Below are 20,185 nucleotides of genomic sequence, written 5' to 3' on the forward strand. Positions count from 1 at the left end.
CCAGTCCCCCCACTCAGCCTTGGCTGTGCCTCCCAACAGACAGAATGCAGACTGTCTGGGGGCTGAGACTCCAGGATGTAGGGGGAGGCAAGCGTTCAGACCCTCCACCCAAGTCTGAGAACATTGGAGAGTGGGGAAGAGCTCTGGAGCAGGGAAGAAAACACACAGAAGAATGTGACTTGCTGTGAGAAGTGCTCTCACATTTCCTTTATTAGTTAAGTGCATCTGCAGGGACACAGGCAGGATCCAGTCCTCACAGTCTACAAAAGACCCATAAGGTCCACCGTGTGTTGCCAATGAAGAAATGGGGGGGGGGGGGACTAAATGATGGAGACAGGAGCAGGATATCAGACCTTGAGTCCCCTCCCAGACACCCCACCAGCCTAAACACAGCCCAACATGCAGACTCTTCACCCCCTTCCACCAGGTGATATATTTAATTGAATGAGCACCCTAAGTCTACTCCTCTGGACAATTTAGCCACCAATAAGCCACGTACCCTGTGTGATGCATTTGACACAAAGCACTGTGTGCTGGTTGGACTCGAGGGGCCGGTGGCTCATCTGGATTCCTGTTCCATATCGCCTCCTCTGGCTCTCCTCGTGGCATCACCTCCCAGGTCCCCCCCAACTCCATCCGCATCTCGTTTGCTCCAGACACTTATCTTGTCACCTGCAGCAATGGCCCCACAGGTTGGCTTACATCTCTGACAGCAGTGGCGGCCCTGAGCCACGTGCTGGGGGAAACAGGGGGACAGCACCGCTCACCTTCGACAAGCGGATTTAGAAAATGTGCTTCAAGTAAAACAAAAGTCTGAAACTAGAGCTAGAATTTCAGAGGGAGGGTTACTGAGTAAAGAATAAGGAGATCTTGCAACATGCTGGAAGCCTATAAATTTTATAAGTCGTTTCTTTAATAAAAACAAATTCAATTGCTAACAACACAGTGCTATTAAGCCACAAACATTTACAAATCTAATTTGGCCTGCTCTGCCGCTGCTCATGCTGCTCTTGCTTTCAGCCAGCTTAAGGACTGTGTCTGTAAGGCAGGCAAATGTAGCTCCTGCGCCTTCTAGGCAGGCTGTGGTTCCTAATGAGTTACAGCCTGGGCTGAAGGTGGACATAGCAGAAAGAAATTTCACACACACTCTGGTGTGCCCATAAACATCAAGGCCAAGGGAGCAAGGGATGTTTCCAGTTAAGCCAGCACTCCATGCATTCAGGATTCTCCACTCACAAGACAATAATTCTCCTTATTTCATCACTAACTTACTTCAAATGTGTTTATACAATTTATTGCTACTGAACTTCCAGGCAACTGGTGTAGAGTTAATGAAACCCAGCTTAGAGACGCTTTGAGCTTTGAACAAGTAACCACAGTTTAAATGGTTATGACATGCGGTCAAAGCCACAGCCCAGCCCCACTGCAGTTTCTGTATTAGGAACAAGTCAAAAAAAAAAATTGTCACCTCACCTTTTGTGCCAAGTAGATTGAAAAAGTGAAACACACTGAGATCAGCCCTTCTTGTTTGTGTGCAGGGCCCTCAGCCTTCCTCCTGACATCTGGCCAGTCCCAGGGCCAGTTCCCCACCCCCACCCTTCAGCCCCCAGTCAATATTTTAGCTGTAGCTCAAATTGGCAACCAGTTGAAATCCTGAAATCCAGCCTGCGTTCAACTGGACAGGGTCAGGCCTCCATGAGGGAAGGCTGAGGAGACCAAGCAGCACTAGAAGGCAGGCTCAGTCAAAAGTCGACCTGGGGGAGGGCAAAGATGCAGCTGGGCTCCTCTTTCTGAACTCTTGGGCATCGGCTTTTATTAATCCTCATTGTCACACGGTGTCCTCCCCCCAGCTCTGTCCTTGTGGGAACTCCAGGAGGCGCCCTCTTCTTAAACAGACCCATTTGGGAAAAGTAAAGGGGCGGTACTAGACTGGCCAGGGCCTCACGATAAAAGTCCCTTTTAAAAGCAACACTTTCATTAACTTAGAGCAATCTATAGACTTAAAAGCAGGGAGCAGTAAACTCCCAGAAAGGATCATAAAACAGCCAGTCTCGAGTTGGGTACACTCCAGTGCAATTTGCACGCAGTGTTTTACTGGGAGCTACGGCCGGGCCCAGCTCTCTCCAGTCAGCCCGGCCCCTTATTCCGAATGGCTTCTCTTTCTCTGGGCTTTCATGCCTTTCGCGCTCACAAAGGGGAGGCGGTGACCGGGTAGTCTCCGAGGGGTCACGGCTCCCTCCCGCCCTCTTCCTCCCGGCGGGAGAGCGAGCGTTACATGAATTCCAAGCTTGCAAAACAACAGCCTTGGAGCAGAGCTGCTGGTCACTGCTCCCGGGCGGGAGTCCCGGCCGCTCTAGCGTCTCCGTCTCCGTCTCCCTGGCCCCGCGAAGCTTGCAAGGATGCAGGGGGTAGGCTCCACACTGCAAGGGGGTTTCCAGCCTTCCTCCGTGCACCCCGCAGCACACGCTGACTCCCTAGGAACGCGGGTGGTCACCCCTCCGCCCGCAAAGGCTCCTCTCCACCCAATCCCCTACCAGGGTCCAGCTCAGGGAGCAGCATGAGTCGGGGGCTCCCTCCCCTCAAGGTCCCGAGGCCTGGAGAAGACCAGGCTGGGGGTAAGAAGGCAGCCTGGGAGCTAGGTTCGGCGATGGATATACACCTTGTTGTGTCTAAACACCATCCTTTGCCCAGGCTGCGCAGGGAGGCCCGCCCAAATCCGCACAACATAAGATTTTACGGCTTCACTTATTGCAGAGCATTTGAAATCCGAAAAGTCCACATGCTGGAAAAGTCCCCTCACAGGAGGTGGGTGAGAGTGAGGGCCTGGAGCCAACCTCCATTTCCCCGCGGAACGAGGCTCGGTGGCCGGCCCGCCGGGGAAGCGCGGATGCGCCTGCGGACCCGGGCTAGCGGCTGGGTTCCGTGCTGAGCAGGAGGCCGCCGCGCCCGCCCGCACCCCAGGTTCTCCGCGCCCGCCGGGACCCGGGCCGGGCCGGGCCACACCGCCACTGCTAGCCCCGTGGCGTCGCCCAGAACCTCCCTCCGATGTGCGCTGCGCACCCAGAAGCTCGCTCCTGCGGCCGGGTCCTGCGCGCCCCGGGCCCTCGCCTCCAGGTGTGCTCCAGAAGCCGCAGGAGACTTGCGGGGCTCGGCCACCGAGGCTTGGACCCACTACTTCCATCGCCCGCACGCACGCTTTGCCGCCCACGACATGTGGGGGGCCGCCGTGACCCTCCCGACATTCCCAGCCCCTCGACCCCAATAGAAAACTACGAGCCTGCGGCTAAGCATCGGAAAAGCCGGCTGCCTCGGCCCGCGTATGGGTCCGATCCCAGGACCCTGTCGTCCCGCAGGGCCCTGACCGGGATCCCGAAGCCCAGCCCGCGACGGGCAGCAGTGCCCCGGCCCCGCATCCCCTGCCCGGCCTCTCCGCCGAGCGGCCCCAGCTCCGGGCTCCTGGTCCGCCCCGCGCGACCCTCCCTCGGCTGCGGAGTCGGGAGAGTCCCGCATGCCTGCATGCCTCGACCCAAAGAAACGCAAACTTTGCGCGGTGGATTCGGCCCCGGGCGCGTCCCTCAGCTCCGCTCTCGGCGCCCCAGTCCCCCCTGGTACGAACCCAGACCTCGTTCTGTAACCTGGAGGCCCCGGGCCCTGCGCCTCCCTCACTTCGCCCGGGACCCCGGCCCGCCGCCCGCGGGGAGAGGGTCTCCGCACGCCCGGAGGCCCGGCTCCCTCGGCTGTCGCTCCCGCCACTCGCCCGCAAACCCCGCTCGGGGGTCAGCTCAGGCCGCCCGCGTAGAGCCGCTCCCGCTTCCAGCCGGCTGCCCGAGGGAGGCAGTCCGGGCTGGGCGCCCGCGGCCACAAGAAAGCACCCAGCCCCGGCCCGCACCCCGGCTCCGCGGCCGCGCGGCCGCGGACAATGCGCCCCGGCCCCGCGGCGGAGAGGCGGAGGCGGAGAGACACGGGCTCCCGGGCGCACAGGCCGCTGCTCCGGCCTCCCCGGGCTCGCTCGCTCGCGCCGCCGGGCTCCGCGCTGCCCAGCCCCGCGCTGCACGCTCCCGCCGCCCCTCGCCGCTCCCTGCCTCCCTCCTCTCCGCCGCCTCCCTCTCTCTCCTCCCCGCTGCCTCCCTCTCTCTCTCTCTCTCTCTCTCCTCTCTCTCTCCTCTCTCTCTCTGTCTCCTCCTCGCCCTGTCGCAATGAATAATACTCTGGCTTGGGGACGGGAATAAAACACGCGCGCTCTGAGGCAGCCGCCCGCAGCAGCAGCCGCCGCGCCGCCGCCTGCACCGGCGCCTCTGACATGGAAATGAATGACAGCTTACCTGATGCCAATCTTCATCAGACTGACACCGGCGTGACAACACAGCCTATACTTCCCGGCACTGCGCGGGACGTCAGCGGCTCTGGGACCCGCCCCCCGCCCCTCCACACCTCCCCTCTCCCACCCCTCCTTCTCCCACCCGCTCGGCCCGGCCGCCCGAGTGTCTCCCTCTGCTGGCGGCTCTGCGCAGCGCCGGCGCCGGTCCGCGGCGGGAGCAAAGCCGCCATCCCGAGCCCCCAGACCGCCCCTAACCTCGTCAGATCCTCCGCCGCAAACTACCCAGCTGCCAGACCTCCTGGGCTGAGGGACGCAAAAAGTGGAAATCTCTGTGGATCCCCAAGAGAACTCCCCAGAAATGATGAAACTTAAAAGCTGGCAAGAAATTCCGCCCGCCGCCCGCCCCCCCCCCACCCATGCCTGCTACTGGCCTCATTTTTATGATTGCATTTGAATAATTCTCATTACCCTGGCCCCAGAAAAGGTGCTCAGATGACACTCTGGTTAGTTATTCCTATTCTCAAGAGCTTTCGCTGCTGTGGGCTTCCTGGGGCGTTGTATTCAGGAGGGGGTAAGTTGTGAAACGGGGTGGGGCAGAGGAGAGAGAAAGGGTGTAGAGGCTTTGTCAGTAAATCACCTCTCTGCAAATGCTGGGCAGCCTGCTCTGAGTCACTTCTATTTTCATTCTAAGAGGTCCCAAGTTCTGTGGGTTGGTGTGACTGGCAGTGTCTTCTAACTGACCCTCATCAGCTGGACTCACTGGGGGATACATCTGGTCCAGGCAGAAAATTCACCTAAGTGTCATCTGCTAAGGCACCATGTGCCTGCCTCCATGCCACAAAAATGGCAGTCCCACTAAGTGCCAGAGTTAGGCATCCAGCCCCTGCACAGCCTTCCACAGTTTTGCAAGGGCCTCTACAGGAGGGGCCTGGGCACTCTCTGCCCCCCAGAAACTGCTCCCTGGTGAGGGGACTTGGGAGGGGGCGGGGCCTGCATGAAGCCCTAGACAAAGACTCTGATAGGGGGCAGGGAGCAGAAAGTGAAAAAGTGAAACTCAAGCTGGCTGGGTTCTCAGTAAAGAATCTGACCTGAGGGGCTGATGGCTGCCCTCCGCTCTTTCTAGACCCGATCCTTCACCCCACAGATGACAGCTTTTAGCGCCAGGGCTCAGAGAGGACCACAGAAACCTTTTCATGTGCCACATCCCAGATGTTCCACACAGTGTTTATCCAGCTCCTCCCAGTCCCCCAGATAGAACACCAAAACTACTTGTGCAGGAAACTTCACTGAGAACCCAGGAAGGGCAGGGGCTGAGCCCCTCACCTTCACGTGGAGCCTGCAAAGACTTGACTGGGTGGATTATGTCACCCCACCCTCTGATCTGTGGTCAGAGGCTCAGTCGGCTGACAGCATAATTGCTATTATATATTATATATTGTATAATGATAATGTAATAATGAATGCACTTGCCCTTTTTATGTAGTACAGAAGCAGCCAGATCTGCCACCGCAAGAAGGAGGTCAGGCTGCCATAAACTCCCACAGGGAAGCCCTCCTTTGATGCAGGGTTGGGGGGAGGCCCATTGGCCCCAGAAGGAAGCCCCAGAGGGAAGGTCCCTCTCTTTCCCAGTACTCGCCATGAGCAGCTGGAGCTGCACATCAGAGGAGAGATGGAGCTGAATGTAAGTACTTAGTCCCAGTGAGCTACAAGTAGTACCTGGGCCATAGCCACACACCACTGATTCACTTGTCACAGGCCTGGTGTGTCCAGCTACTTCCTGACACAAGAGTGTCATGTCACTGTGCAGAGCTGCATATTCATGGAGTCTTTCACTGAAGTGTGATTTCCACTGATTCGCTTCTACTTCTTTAAAATGCATGGTGCAATTTTAAATAATGCATCTTGCTTTGGCTTTTTTTTTTTTTTAATTAGCGAAAGGCTTAAAAAGTCACTGCTGGGGGAAAAAAATCACTGCTGAGAATGTAGCCTGCCCTCTTCTAAGCACTCAAGACAACTAATTGTGCTGCACCACTGGCAGTCCAGTTGTGTACCAGTTGTAAGGTCAAAAGCAGAAGCAGAGAAGTTCAAATTTCAGCTCCTGCTCTCAAGGTGCTTTCTTTCTAATCGAAAACAAGGTCCCAGTATATAAAACATTAACAATAATACAAGAATCCAGCAGACAATGCAAGGCAGTAAATAATTGATGAGCAAATGAATTGACAATACGTCCAACTCCACTAAGTCTGAATCTAAAGGCTGGCTCTAACGATGAGCAGGAAAAGGAAAGAGTAGAAAGGGAACTAGGCAGAAAGGAAAGAGTAGAAAGAGACTAGGGCCAGAGAGATAGTTCACCCAATACAACTTGTGCTTTTGCAATGAGTGCAACACAGACTGAGCCTGGGCACCACTTGGAAATTCTTATAGCACTGGCGGAGAGTCTGGCACTGTAGTGTCTCTCTTTCTCTCTATCTGGATGAGAAAGTCAACCTGGGAGTGATGGAATCATGCATGTTCAAGGCCCTGGCCCTGAAAAGTAAAATAATAGTAGTAATAATAACTATATAGACACACTCCACATGCTCTACAACCTCTGCCCCATCATCCTCCAGGAGGGGAGGAACACAATGGCATGTAAGTAAGCAGCACAGCCCAGCCAAAGAGCTCCCACCAGTCCTGTCCAGCACACACAGGTTGACATCCCCAAAACCTGTGGCCTGGCCTGCCTCAGTGTAGCCACTTTGTCTACCTGTTAATGCATGTGGCTCCCAGACAGCCAGCTGGTCTTCTCTAAGCTCCAGTCTGTATAACCAATAGCCCCACTGAATCCCAGTTCGAGCTCCTGGCTCCCCACCTGCAGGGGAGTCGCTTCACAGGCGGTGAAGCAGGTCTTCAGGTGTCTATTTTTCTCTCCCCCTCTCTGTCTTCCCCTCCTCTCTCCATTTCTCTCTGTCCTACCTAACAGCAACAACATCAATAACAACAACAATAATAACTACAACAACAATAAAAAAAAACAAGGGCAACAAAAAGGGAAAATAAATAAACATAAAAAAATTTTAAAGGGGTGAGAAACAGAAGGGACAACACAGCACTGCACCAACTTTCATGAAGCCCCCTTTGAGTAAAAAACTAAACCTTTTTGTATTTTTGCCTCCGGGATTATTTCTGGGGCTCAATGCCTGCACTATGAATCCACTGCTTCTGGCAGCTGTTTTTCCCATATTTTTTAGATAGCACAAAGAGAAATAGAAAAGATAGATACCTGCAGACCTGCTTCACTCACTGCTTGTGAAGTGACCTCCCTGCAGGTGGGGAGCCAGGGGCTCGAACTGGGATTCTTGTGTGCTTAACCCAGTGTGCCACTGCCCAGTCCCCAAAAAATAAAACTTAGTAACTTTTTAGAAGCCCCTATCATTAAGAAATCAAGGTACTGGGGGTCAGGTGGTAGCACAATGGGTTAAATGCACATGGCATGAAGCACAATGACCAGTGCAAGGATCCCAGTTTGAACCCCCGGCTCCCAGTTTGAACCTGCAAGGGGGTCACTTCACAAGCAGTGAAGCAGGTCTGCAGGTGTCTTTCTCTTCCCTTCTCTGTCTTCCCCTCCTCTCTCAGTTTCTCTCTGTGGTATCCAACAACGACAGCAACAACAACAATAATAATAACAACAACAATAAACAACAAGGGCAACAAAAATGAAAAATAGCCTCCAGAAGCAGTGAGATCATAGTGCAGGCACCGAGCTCCAGTGGTAGCCCTGGAGACAAAATAATAATAATAATAAATTAAATTTTAAAAAAGAAGTCTAGGTACCCCCATTGTGCCTCCTCACAGGGATGCAGGGAGACCACATCCTCTGCACTCTTCCTGTCCTGCTCATACTCGCCTTTCAACCCTGCCTCTTGTCTCCTCCTAGTCCCACTTTCCAAAATCCTATCTGCTGTTTAAACTTAGTGAAATCTCACTTCTTTTCAAAGCTCCCCTGCCAGTTCCTAAAGCAAGCACCAGCTGTGGAGGTCCCATGGGTCTAATCCCTACTATGCCATGAACTAGTCACTGCCTGTCATCACCAGCTTGTCACCAACACTCTTGGGGCCTGATGCCTCTGGCATCAGAATGCTAACCATGTCCAGCTCTCAGGTCTGCAGGGAGTGGCTGAGCGAATGACAATGAGGGCTTGACACAGGCCTTGGCACAGAGGAGGCTCAGCACGTGGAGCGATTAGCTATAGTGGGCTCTATGTGGTGGCGCCTCGATTACAGCACTCCTGTGATTGGTCAGAGAAGGGAAACTCTGGGGCAGACCATAAAGTACAGGGACAAGCAGGCTCTGGAGCAGGTGGGGCGATAGCACTGGCAAAGCCAGGGTCAGAGAACAAGAATTCTTTCCTGACATAATGCAGAAGTGTACCCGCTCAGGGACAGGATGCAGTGAAAAAACTCACTCTATGGATCCTGAAATCAAAGCTAGAGTCCAGTCAGCAAGCCTAGGCTCTTTGCCTATCTTAGATTTGTGTTTTTGACCCTGAGCCCTTCTGCTCTCTGTATCCTACTCCTACTCCTTGAGACCTGGATGCAAAGAGGCCATTAACTGGGTCATGCCTTACTGGCAATGACATCCCCACACACATCACCATGTGGCACCATGTGCAGGTAGGATGTCCCTTCACACTATCTCCTCCCTACATCTCCCTTCATTTAATCCTAAGTGAGCATGTACACATACATACACAAGCTTTAGAGGGAGCTGCCTGACTCGAGCTCCAGAAGAGTGGCTTTGTGGTAGCAGGAAAGAAAAGAAAAATCGCTAGAGACTGCAAGTTCCATGTTCTACCAAGGGGTAGGTAGCATGGCAGTCAGTTTTTAAGAGACAAGAAAGAGGAATAAAAGGGGGAGGGAATATTGAGACCTTCCAGAGACCCAAGAAGGGAGCTGGAAAATAACTTCAAACCCCACACCTGCTCTAGAGGCAGAGAAATTGAGGCTAGGCAAGAGAAGCAAGGAAGGTGTGAGCCTCCAGTGTCAACTCTCCTCTTCAACCAGGTGAGAATGGCCTTGCAGCCACCCCTCCCTGCAGGTGCCACAAGTACTCCTTGTCCCTGCGGATCCTCTGGCACAATGGACACACTGCCTCCATCATTAGCTGCTCACTCAGTCACAGCCAGCCTGTCTGCACCCTGTCAGAACTCATCCACCCTAGAAACCACGCTCAGCTCAGGACCCCCAGAAGCTGTGCCACCTCTCCACTCTCACAGTTTTGCATGCAATCCTGCAGCTCAGGGGAGCACACATTGTGATCTGAGCAGAGCAGGACTTCACAGAGGCAGGCAAGAGGCTTCTTCATTATAGTTCTGCTTGTCCTGTCTCTCTCGGCATTTGGGAGCAGAATCACTGAGAATCTCTGAATAAATGCAAGTGGTTTGGGAATGGGAGAGAGCTCACCTGGTAGAGTATACACCTTATTTACTATTCAAGAGACCCTGGGTTTGAGGCCCAGCACTACAGGGAAGCACCATGAATGGCACCAGAGGTGGAGGAGCATGTGAGCACATGTCTGCGTGGATGGGTTCTCAATGACTGCAGTCATGGGCACTTACACACACTTCAGTACAATCTGTCAATTTCCAGACGTTATCTCTCAGGATAATTTTCTGCCAAATCTTTGAGTTGCAATTAAGAAAGCAGATAATTTGAAACATTTCCCTCTGCACGTTGAGATGGATTATAATCCTAATTTGATAAAGGCTCTGAATGACTCATTAGCCACCCTGGGCTTTTTGTCAGGCCAGCCTGAGCCTCAGGGCTGGGAGGTAGGCACCCACCATGGCCAGTGCTTATTAATGCTCAGCAGGCAGCATGAAAATAAGATGACCCACATCAGAGCTGCCACTGAACCCAGCCCTCCAACTCTCTGTCTTTGGCTCCAAGATTTGGCTGCTGATCTTCTCTGTCTGCTTTTGGACAAAGCCTCTAATTTCTTGACAGTCAAAACATTGCCCCTGGGGTCTGCTCATGGCCAAAGTGGCACTCACCTGCCCCTGCCCTGGAGTGTGTCTGTTGGGGGTGGGGGGCCTAGGGTACCCCTATTCTCAAGCCTGTTCCTTAGGAAGTTCTCCCCAAAACCAAATGGAAGGGTTCCTGGGAGCAATGGCAACTCTGAGTTATTTACAGTCAGTAATCACAGACAGGCAGGCACCTGTAGGCTCTGGGAGGCCAGGGGTCAGAAAGTTCAGGAGGGCATCTGGAGGTTAGCCCACCCATTCCCTTCTATTTGGGCAAAGGGGTGCCTTTCCACTCCCAGGCTTAGACAGTCCAGTTTTTCTCACAAGCCAAAGCCATGGTTTCCTTCCAGTACCAGTCACCCTAGAGTTGAAGAGCCCTGGCTCTCAGAAAATCTGCAGGCAAGTGCACACACACTTTCTGAGAGTTGGGGCTCTTCATCTTAAGCATCTCTGCATCGAACATACACATGCACACTCCTCATGTATGAAACTGCAAGATACGCCCACACACAGAGGTAGCAGTCTATGCACACAAGGACATGTCTGAATGGCCTGGACCCCAGAGGAAAGGGAGGCCCAGTCAATCTGCACATAAGCACCCTGGTAGCCATCCTACTGTATGCCAGGCTTAGCGCCAGGCACTTGTGATATACAATGCACAGACAGGACACCCAGTCAGCTGGGGGGACCTAGACCAGAGGTGGAGTCTAGGTTGCCTCATCCTTGGCCTCATGAGCTCTCTTCCATTTGGTCCTGTCCCTCCCCCGTGTGTGCCCTCCCTTTACTCTGTCACAGGGCAAGCTTGGGGGAGATAAAAGGCCTCCCTCCCCCTCCCATTCCATCAATGTGACGTGACAAATGCTCCCCTCCAGGCAGGACCCCTGAGGCTGTCTCCTCTGCACCCCCACCCCCTCCACAATGAGTCCAGGGAGATCTGAGCAGGAAGGTGATGGATAGCCCTGTCTTATTGTTCCAGACTGGGAATCCAACAGGGGCCGGGCAGAGCGGCATAAATCAGAACCCAGCCTGTGCACCCGCACCATGACTCGGCAAGAGGAATGGAAGGCAAGGGACCATAAAACTGTCTGTGGACTGAGTCGTTTCATTTCAAGTCAGGGCCAGGAGAGAAAATGTTTGGTTCTTCAGAGACAGGCTTGTTTAAAGAGGATGGATATGCTGCTGAGGACCTGCTGACTGGAGACTCCCAGAGGCAGGGCTCCAGTGGGTCATTTCTTCCTCTGCAGTGTCCAGGCACTGCCATCGCCCTGGACGAGGCATCCTGAAGTTTGCTTTTATAAGAAGGTGACATCTTTTAAAAATAGTTATTTGACTTATTTCATATAAGATAGAAATTCATGAGAGGGGGGTCGGGCGGTGGCGCAGTGGGTTAAGCGCATGTGGCGCAAAGCGCAAGGACGGGCGTAAGGATCCCAGTTCGAGCCTCCGGCTCCCCACCTGCAGGGGAGTCACTTCACAGGTGGTGAAGCAGGTCTGCAGGTGTCTATCTTTCTCTCCCCTTCTCTGTCTTCCCCTCCTCTCTCCATTTCTCTCTGTCCTATCCAACAACAAACTGCATCAACAAGGGTAATAATAATAACCACAACGAAGCTACAACAAGGGCAACAAAAGGGGGAAAAAAAAAAGAAAGAAATTCATGAGAGACAGAGAGAGAAGGAAGCAAGAGGGAGGGGGCAAAGCACCACTCTAAGCACAAGCAGTGCTGAAGGCTGAACCAGGAGCCCCAGGCATCTAAGTCCACACTGTACCAAGGGAGCTACATCCCTGGTTGCCAAACTTTGATCATTTTTTAAAATCAGCCACTAGGCGGAGTGGAGTCTTACTACAAAGGGCTGATAAGCCATAATTTTCCCTTCTTTAGGTAAGAACTGGGTTTGGGAGAGGTGATGCAGGGTATAGCTCTACCCTTCAAAACCACTATCAGGACAAGATGAGAGCCAAGCCCACTTTGTTAAAGTTCTAGAGCAGCTGCTATGTGCCAGACACCACATTAGATGGCTCACATTAGGAACTCGCAGTCCTGTGGGAAAGACAAAGTTATCATTCCTCCTTCATTAGACTGGAAGCTCCTTAAAAAACAAAAACACTCTAGTGGGGAAAATAATAATTTACACTATATTTGTCACCTCTGTAAACTTCCTTATACTCTCAATTGGGGGGGGATATAAGCTGACAACTGCCTCCACCACAGTGCACTGGGTCTCCAACCTACTTTCAAGCTCTCCTACCTCCCTACTTTAGAGTCCTTGGTGTTGGTATACTTCTAAATTCTGCTTCTAAGACCCTTCTGTTTCATTGGTTTAATCCCCCCAGATTAACACTGTATTCTATTTACATTAACCACTGTTAATTAAGCACTGACCTGCCTCCAGGGCATTGGTTTAATCCCGCTGGTTCATACTCTCTTTTTGCTCCACCCCCTCTCCTTGTCACACCCTGATTTCCACCAATTTCTTTTCGCTCCACCCTCTCTACATCACATCCTGTTTCCACCCTACTTGGTGAGTATATATACAGCTGCTCTGTCACTAGAATCATCAGAAGCACTTCACCAGGACTTCCGGCTCTAAAAGGCTCTGGAGAGAGCCTATAAACTGATCTGCACTGGTAGCCCCAAGATATATAAGTACAAGATTGTGATTAGAGATAGCTTAGATTGCTCTGCGTTCCACATGACTAAAGACCGAACTGCGTAGCACTCAGCCATGAGTCTTTGGTCGTCTCTCTCTCCCACCCGCGAAGCTAGCCTGGCACTTGGTTCTGCAGCTGCAATAAACCCTAGCTAGTCTAAGTTTTATACTATATACCCTATTCTTTGTCTCTTAAGTTCCACTCATGAGTGAGATCACCCTGTCTTTACATCATTTCCAAAATGTGGCTGTTATAGACAATGCTGCTATAAGTGCAGGTGTGCAGAGATCCCTTTGGGAGGTGTTTTGTGGATAGATTTAAAGAATTGCCAGGGACTTCCAGAGGCGGAGTTACGAGCAGCAGATCGCTTTCTCTCCTCTCCCAGATCAACTAGGAATACCAAAGGAGACCACCCGGGACCGAAACAAGACAGGACTAGAATGACCACAGGAATCCAGTAAACCACCAGTGAGTACAAACACGTGTGGCTGGTGACAGAGAGGAGAGAGGGACCTAAGGAGAGATTAAGTGACTGCTAACAGTTCAGCAGTGTATCAGTTGAAACACCACCTCCAGTCCAAGTGCAACTCTGAGTCTCCATTAATACTATCCTCAGTCTGGAGCAGCGACAGGGAGGGACACCAGGGGACAGAGATCTAACCAGGAAACTCAGAAGACCTATACCTCAGTGGCATAGCTGAGGGGCTGAGAAAGTCTCTTTGCATAACCACTGGATTATCTCTGCCACACCCTGCTTTATCTCTTGGTCAGGAGTCAGTGATTAAGCTAAGAAGCCTATTGATAGTTTAAAAGCCCTCAAGCTCCCATAGCCTACAGGGAAGGAAAAAAAAAAAGAGGCTTTTAAACCACTGAGCTCCAACTCAGGGATTGAACTAACTGTTAACTTCCACCACTGTGAACCCTTTAATTAACTTACTTAGACACAAGTCAATCCAGGTAATAGTGATCAATAATTTGAAAAGTACTGATAAAGGGAACTCATAACATAATATATAAAATGGTTAAAACAACAAGAAGAAATATTGGAGAATCAAACCAGGACAAGAGTCCAGCTAAAAGTCCTCCAGAGGGTGAAGCACAAAATAACGAGTTCAACATCCAAACATTAGCTAAGGAAATAATAACAGGAGTGAGTAAAGAATTTAAAAAAATTGTAATCAGAAATGCAGGAACAACAAATGAGGATATGGAAGAAAATACTAATTATCTCATGGTTATTAGAGAGCTGAAAGCTGAAATCGCTGAACTAAGAATGCAACTAGCTGAACAAGCTAAAACAGTATCAGAGCAGGGCAACAAAATAGATGAACTCCAGAAAACAGTAGAGGGCAGAGAGAATAGAATCTATGAGGCTGAAGACAGAATTTGCAAGATTGAGGATGAATTAGACACAACTAAAAAAGAAGTAAGAGATCTCAAAAAGAGATGAAGAGATGCTGAAAACAACAACAGAGTCCTATGGGATGACTTCAAAAGAAACAATATACACATTATTGGCATACCAGAGGAAGAAAGAGAAGGAAAGGAAGAAAGCATTTTCCAGGGCATAGTAGCTGAAAACTTCTCTAGTCTAGACAACATCAAAGATATAAAATTTCAAGAAGCACAGAGGGTTCCAAACAGAATTAACCCAGACCTAAAGACACCAAAACATATCATACTTAGAATGGAAAGGAATAAGGATAAAGAAAGGATCCTGAAGGCTGCAAGAGAAAACCAAAGAGTCACCTACAAAGGAAAACCCATAAGATTAGCAGCAGACTTATCCATACAAACACTACAGGTCAGAAGAGAATGGCAAGATATCTACTGAGTGCTCAATGAGAAAGGCTTTCAGCCAAGAATACTATATCCTGCTAGAATGTCATTCAGACTAGATGTAGGCATCAAAACCTTCTCAGACAAGCAATAGTTGAAGGAATCAACCATCACCAAGCCTGCCCTGAAAGAAGTTCTGAAAGGTCTCCTATAAACAACCAGACCACCACAAATAGGACATATATCAAAACACTCTAAATCTCTACAAGAATGGCGTTAAAATATCTTCAATCTTTGATATCAATAAATGTCAATGGCCTGAATTCACCTATTAAAAGACACAGAGTAGGAAGATGGATCAGAAAATACAACCCAACAATATGCTGTCTACAGGAAACCCACCTAACTCAACAAGACAAACACAGACTTAAAGTGAAAGGATGGAAAACTATCATACAAGCCAATGACCCACAAAAAAGGGCAGGAGCAGCTATTCTCATATCTGACATGATAGACTTTAAAATAGATAAGATTTAAAAAGATAGGAATGGACACTACTTAATGCTCAGAGGATCAGTCAATCAAGAAGACTTAACAATTATTAACATCTATGCACCCAATGAGAAGCCATCTACATACATCAAACTTCTACTGAAAGAGCTACAGCAATATATTAACAGTAACACAATCATAGTAGGGGACTTCAACACCCCACTCTCTCAACTTGAAAGATCATCCAGGCAGAAAATTAATAAAGACATAAGGGAGCTAAATGAAGAGATAGATAAGCTAGAACTATTGGACATTTTCAGAGTCATTCATCCCAAGAAACTGGAATACACATTTTACTCAAATCCACATGGGTCATTCTCAAGGATAGACCATATGTTAGGCCACAAAGACAGCAGCAGCCAATTCAAGAGCATTGAAATCATCCCAAGCATCTTCTCAGACCACAGTGGAATTAAACTAACACTTAACAATCAACAAAAGATTAGTAACAATGCCAAAATGTGGAAGCTCAACAGTACACTTCTTAACAACTTCTGGGTCAAAGAGGAAATCAAGGAAGAAATGAAAATGTTTCGAGAGTTCAATGAAAATGAAGACACAAGCTATCAAAATATTTGGGATACAGCTAAAGCAGTCCTAAGAGGGAAGTTCATAGCTATACAAGCACACATTAGGAAACAAGAAAAAGCACAAATAAACAGCCTGATTGCACATCTTAAAGACCTAGAAGAAGAACAACAAAGGAACCCTAAAGCAACGAGAAGGACAGAAATCATTAAAGTTAGGGCAGAAATAAATAACATTGAGAATAGGAAAACCATACATAAGATCAACGAAAGTAAATGTTGGTTCTTCGAAAGAGTAAACAAAATCGACAAACCTTTAGCCAGACTCACAAAACAAAAAAGGGAGAAGACCCAAATAAATCAGATAGTAAATGAAAGAGGAGATATCACAACAGACACCGCAGAAATTCAACATATCATGCGAGGATTCTATGAATAACTATATGCCACCAAGCTAGAGAACCTGGAAGAAATGGACGATTTCCTAGATACCTACCAACTTCCAACACTAAGTAAAGAGGAAGTGGATAACATGAACAGGCCCATCACAGCTAATGAAATTGAAACAGTTATCAAAAATCTCCCCAAAAATAAAAGTCCTGGACCAGATGGTTTTACAAATGAATTCTACAAAAACCTTCAAAGAAGAACTAATACCTCTATTTTTAAAAGTCTTCCAGAAGATTGAAGACACTGGAATACTCCCTGCCAGCTTCTATGAAGCCAACATCACCCTGATACCAAAAGCAGACAGGGACACAACCAAAAAAGAAAACTACAGACCAATATATCTGATGAACATAGATGCGAAAAAATTGAACAAAATTCTAGCCAACCAGATACAGCAGTATATCAAAAAGATTGTTCATCATGACCAAGTGGGGTTTATCCCAGGCATGCAAGGTTGGTTTAATATACGTAAATCAATCAATGTGATCCACCACATTGACAAAGGCAAGACCAGAAGCCACAAGGTCATATCAATAGATGCAGAGAAAGCCTTTGAAAAAATACAACATCCCTTTATGATCAAAACACTACAAAAAATGAGAATAGATGAAAATTGTTGAAGATAGTGGAGTCTATATATAGCAAACCTACAGCCAACATCATACTCAATGGTGAAAAACTGGAAGCGTTTCCACTCAGATCAGGTACTAGACAGGGCTGCCCACTATCACCATTACTATTCAACACAGTGTTGGAAGTTCTTGCCATAGCAATCAGGCAGGAGCAAGGAATTAAAGGTATACAGATTGGAAGAGAAGTCAAACTGTCCTTATTTGCAGATGATGTGATAGTATACATGGAAAAACCTAAGGAATCCAGCAAGAAGCTTTTGGAAATCATCAGGCAATATAGTAAGGTGTCAGGCTACAAAATTAACATTCAAAAGTCAGTGGCATTCCTCTATGCAAACACTAAGTTAGAAGAAATTGAAATCCAGAAATCAACTCCTTTTACTATAGCAACAAAAACAATAAAATATCTAGGAGTAAACCTATCCAAAGAAGTGAAAGACTTGTATACTGAAAATTATGAGTCACTACTCAAAGAAATTGAAAAAGACACAAAGAAGTGGAAAGATATTCCATGTTCATGGGTTGGTAGAATTAACATCATCAAAATGAATATATTACCCAGAGCCATCTACAAATTTAATGCTATCCCCATCAAGATCCCAAGCACATTTTTTAGGAGAATAGAACAAATGCTACAAATGTTTATCTGGAACCAGAAAAGACCTAGAATTGCCAAAACAATCTTGAGAAAAAAGAACAGAACTGGAGGCATCACACTCCCAGATCTCAAATTGTATTATAGGGCCATTGTCATCAAAACTGCTTGGTACTGGAACATGAATAGACACCCTGACCAATGGAATAGAATTGAGAGCCCCAAAATGAGGACCCACACCTATGGACATCTAATCTTTGACAAAGGGGCCCAGACTATTACATGGGGAAAGCAGAGTCTCTTCAACAAATGGTGTTGGAAAAAATGGGTTGAAACATGCAGAAGAATGAAACTGAATCACTGTATTTCACCGAATACAAAAGTAAATTCCAAGTGGATCAAGGACTTGGATGTTAGACCACAAACTATCAGATACTTAGAGGAAAATATTGGCAGAACTCTTTTCCACATAAATGTTAAAGACATCTTCAATGAAACGAATCCAATTACAAAGAAGACTAAGGCAAGTATAAACCTATGGGACTACATCAAATTAAAAAGCTTCTGCACAGCTAAAGAAACCACTACCCAAACCAAGAGACCCCTCACAGAATGGGAGAAGATCTTTACATGCCATATATCAGATAAGAGTTTAATAACCAACATATATAAAGAGCTTGCCAGACTCAACAACAAGACAACAAATAACCCCATCCAAAAATGGGGGGAGGATTTGGACAGAATATTCACCACAGACAAGATCCAAAAGGCTGAGAAACACATGAAAAAATGCTCCAAGTCTCTGATTGCCAGAGAAATGCAAATAAAGACAACAGTGAGATATCACTTCACTCCTGTGAGAATGTCATACATCAGAAAAGGTAACAGCAGCAAATGGAAAGGGTGTGGGGTCAAAGGAACCTTCCTGCACTGCTGGTGGAAATGTCAATTGGTCCAACCTCTGTGGAGAACAGTCTGAAGAACTCTCAGAAGGCTAGAAATGGACCTACCCTATGACCCTGCAATTCCTCTCCTGGGGATATATCCTAAGGAACTCAACACATCCATCCAAAAAGATCTGTGTACACATATGTTCTTGGCAGCACAATTTGTAATAGCTAAAACCTGGAAGCAACCCAGGTGTCCAATAACAGATGAGTAGCTGAGCAAGTTGTGGTCTATATACACAATGGAATACTACTCAGCTGTAAAAAATGGTGACGTCACCGTTTTCAGCCGATCTTGGATGGACCTTGAAAAAATCATGTTGAGTGAAATAAGTCAGAAACAGAAGGATGAATATGGGATGATCTCACTCTCAGGCAGAAGTTGAAAAACAAAATCAGAAAAGAAAACACAAGTAGAACCTGAAATGGAATTGACATATTGCCCCCAAGTAAAAGACTCTGGGGTGGGTGGGTGGGGAGAATACAGGTCCTTGAAGGATGATAAATGACATAGTGGGGGTTGTATTGTTAAATGGGAAACTGGGGAATGTTATGCATGTACAAACTATTGTATTTACTGTTGAGTGTAAAACATTAATTCCCCAATAAAGAAATAAATTTAAAAAAAAAATTGCCAGATTGTATGGTAGGTTCATTTCTAATGTTCTGAGAAATCTCCAGACTATTTTCCACAGGGACTGAACCAATTTACATTCCCAACAACAACAGTACCAAAGGGTTTCTTTTCCCCTACACCCTATCCAGGATTTGCTATTTCATTCCAGCACCACCACTCCCCACTTTTTATTTCTGCCCATACATTGCTGGGGATTTGATTCTGCACAATTCCACTGCCCCAGGTGGACTCCTTTCCCAGAGGGTGAAAGACTGAAAGGAAGAGATAAGGGAGAGATGTGACAGAATTGCTCTACCACTCATGAAGCTTCTGTGCAGGGGCTCCCAGATGGTGGCCAGGGGCTCAAACCCAGGTCCTTACACATAGTAAACTGTGCACTCCATTGGTAAACTATCTCCCAGTCCTTATTTCTGTCCTTTTTAATGTATGATGGTATCACAATATGAGGTGTCATAGTTGTCTTGTTTTACATTTATCTAATAGTGGTTTGAGCATTTTTCCATCTGAGTACCTTCCTTGATGAAGAATCTTCATATCCTCTCCCTGTTTTCTGTGGGGTTGCTTGTTATGTTGTCGAGTTGTGTGAACTCTATATATTATTGTTACTAGCCCTTTCTCTGGAGTATGGCATGTAAAAATCTTCTTCCATTTAATAGAGTGTATTTGTATTGGTCATGGTTCCCTCTGTTGTGCAGAAGCTTTTTAGTTTGATGTAGTCGCATTGGTTAATTTTGCTCCTGCTTTCCTTGCTTTTTAGACTGACAGTTTCTTATAGAAGAAAATACTTGTTATCAATATTTGAGCGCCAACTAGATGCTTCCACCATATGCTTCAAAGCCATTTCATCTCCATCATAATCTCAGATCAAGAGATGTTGTGATCCTTACCTTAAAGATGAAAAGGTTGAGGTTCAGAGAGGTTGACTAACTTGCCTAAGGCCAAGACTAGTGCAGGGGGAGCAGGGATCGAACTCAGGTCTCTGTGGCTCCTGCCCCTTATCAGGCACTCATGCACCCCTTGCCTGCACACATGACTCACTTGGGTAATTGCTGCTCCTACAAAGAAGAGAAGGGACACTGGGGGGATGCAGTGGGTAAT

This window comes from Erinaceus europaeus, chromosome 20 (genome assembly GCF_950295315.1).
Source record: "Erinaceus europaeus chromosome 20, mEriEur2.1, whole genome shotgun sequence".
NCBI lineage: Eukaryota > Metazoa > Chordata > Mammalia > Eulipotyphla > Erinaceidae > Erinaceus > Erinaceus europaeus.